This window comes from Vitis vinifera, chromosome 10 (assembly GCF_030704535.1).
Source record: "Vitis vinifera cultivar Pinot Noir 40024 chromosome 10, ASM3070453v1".
NCBI classification, from domain to species: domain Eukaryota; kingdom Viridiplantae; phylum Streptophyta; class Magnoliopsida; order Vitales; family Vitaceae; genus Vitis; species Vitis vinifera.
The window spans coordinates 19,934,489-19,937,349 of record NC_081814.1 but is presented as its reverse complement, the minus strand read 5'-3'; the positions used below and the strand labels follow the sequence as shown (position 1 = coordinate 19,937,349).

At 40.8% G+C, this 2,861-nt stretch overlaps 1 pseudogene; it reads left to right on the top strand.

Moving 5' to 3' along the window:
- Nucleotides 1-393: 393 nt before the first annotated feature.
- On the top strand, nt 394-2,861 carry LOC132254543 (mitochondrial dicarboxylate/tricarboxylate transporter DTC-like; annotated as a pseudogene).

Sequence of the window (2,861 nt, the reverse complement as noted above, 5' to 3'; positions counted from 1 at the left end):
ATATTGGTTGCCTTTTTCCTGTTTGAATATACTAGTACTCTTCCCATTAGTCCGAGCCCATTGAAAGAGCATGAGATGAGGCTTTTCTTGGTTCGTATATTGTTTGTTTGTTTTTTATGGTTTTCTCTAGTTCTCCTCTGTTCGGGTCTCTGTTCTTTCTCTTTAGTTTTCTAATGCACTTGATCTGGGGAAGTGGATTGATGGATTTATCTATGAGAGAGGGATGGTCTTGGGCTAGTTCTTGGAGAATGCACTGGCAGATATGTATGCAAAGTGTGGAAAGTGTGAAGCTATTAACACTTCATCAGTTTGCTTTCCCGGGGACACAAATATTGGTCGAATAGCTGAGGGGTTAGGATGGGTCCCTCTCCAACCACTACCAGAGCCGCTTCAGTTGTATCTCCTGGAACTGTGTCGTATGCTGGAGTTCACACAAAAGTACCTCTGGCCAAGGCTATGCAAGCTGGATCAGTTGACACTGAATGAGCAATGTTATCAATTGATTACATTTGGAAAGATTTTCAAGGATGACACAACATTGGATGCGGCTAACATTGGCAACAGTACAATAGACTATGTGGAATTTCTTGCTGCTATTGAGCACTTGAACAAGATAGTGAAAGAGATGATTCAGCAAGCTTGACTGTCTAGACTACTAGTGGTGCTACCAAGAAATTCATTTGTGAAGGAAATTCTGACATAATGCCCAACGATTGCCCAGATGGTGATTTTAGTAGAAAATGATTCTGTTTCAAGAGAGGACTGGGAAAGCAATTAACTGGAGAGATCCTTTTGAATCTTTTCATTTTGCAAGAAGATAACATCTCTGGACTTAGGTGCAAACAGGCTTATAGGTTCAATTCCAAAATCTATGTCATAGTTGAAACTAATTGATAATCTGGTACTATCCAATAACTATTTCCCTTGGTCTAATTCTTGAAGAGATCTGCTTTGGGTTTCAAAAGGACAACAAGCTTACTGGTGGCATCATGAGATTTCAAATGCGGTGATCTTGTCCTTAGCAATGGAGCTCTACTTCATTTGCTAGCATAATTGAACTAGCCTACAAAGTTGTATACGCTCAGAATTGCTGCTTGTGCACTTTCAAAATTCTACGAGGGCAAGCTACAACTTCCTTTTGATCAGACAAAACCTGCTTTTTCCGGAACAGATCAGTGAGCAATCATTAGACATGGTTTCATCTAACCATTCTTGCTTAGATGACAAGTCAAATATCAGTGGAAGTGGTGCATGATCCCTCCGACAGATCAGTTCATACAACTTCTGGTGTGGAAAGATTTGTTGGCAGGAATCGCAGTCCTAGACGGCTGGTTATTGCATCTCTGGGAACCCCACTGCTTGAAGATTCCCAACCTGAAAACTTTTGATCTATCTTGAAACCAGCCTATGGGTGAGCCACCAAGGCTAATCTACTGGAATGAAGCATTGCAATACCTTGGGCTGCCATGGAAATGCAATGGAAGTTGTCTTTCTTGACAAGCTTGATCCTGGGGTGCAAATCATTGTATTACTAAGACAATGCTTCAAAATGAGGGCATTAAAGCCTTCCCCAAGGGATTGTCTGCTGGGTTGCTTAGGCAAGCTACATATACAACTGCAAGACTTAGATAGTTCAAGGTCCTGACTAATAAAGTTGTTGCTGCTAATGATGGAAAACCATTACCTTTGTATCAGAAAGCTCTTTGTGGCGTAACTGCTAGAGCTATTGGAGCCACTGTTGGTAGTCCTGCAAATTCATCACTCATTCGTATGCAAACTGATGCCACTTTACCTGTTGCTCGATGCCAGAATTACAAATATGCTTTCCATGCACTATATTGTTGCAGATGAATGGGTTCTAGCACTTTGGCAAGGCATAGGTCTTACTGCAGTGCGAGCAATGGCATTGAACATGGAGATGCTTGCATCCTATGATCAAAGTGTTGAGTTTTTCCAGGATTTCCTTGGTTTGGGTGAAGCTAGTATTGCAATGGGACCCAGTGTTGTTTCGGGGTTCTTTGCTTCAGCATTTAGTTTACCCTTTGATTATGTTAAAACTCAAATACAGAAGATGCAACCTAATGCTAGTGGGAAGTATCTGTACACCAGTTCTTTGGATTATGCCATGAAAACATTGAAATCTGGAGGACCTTTAAAACTTTACACCGGATTTCCTGTCCATTGTGTTGGGATTGCTCCATATGTCATGTTAACTTGAATCTTCTTGCTTGAACCAAATCCAGAAGTTGGAGGAATCCATGGGGTTGTAAACCTCATCAATGCCAAGAAATGCTAGCTTACTTGGATGGGCCATGAGTTCCTTAACTCTTAAGAGCAAACCTTCAGAACAAGCTCCAGTGGCTCCGGAAAGCTCTCTGCTTGCTGGATTTTGTTACATTCATTTTCTGGAGCTCGCCCAATTTTTGTTACTACCATCACCTTTGATTCTTCAATCTTGTTAGGTGTGGTCAGCTCACAGCAGGAGGTGGTCTTCCTGCTCTGGCCATTTTCTGAATCCTATTTCAAGACCGCGACTTGGTCTCAATGATGGCTCATACAAAGGTTTCACTTGATTGAATTTCTGGATTCTTGGAGGAGGAAAAGTTGCAAGAAGATGCAACCATTGTTCTATCACGGGGCATCATTAACATGGCTATATCTCTTTGCATCAAACTTGGCATCACTTTAAGCTGATTTGAAGCGTATGAATTGGACAGTTTAATAATTCCGAATGAGTTGTATATGTTACTTTTGAGCTATTATTAGTACTGTTGAATGCTTAGGTTTTAGTATTAAAATTGCCCATATGCGTATATTTTGAATCAAAATGACCATATGAGTATGTTTTTTTCCTATCATAA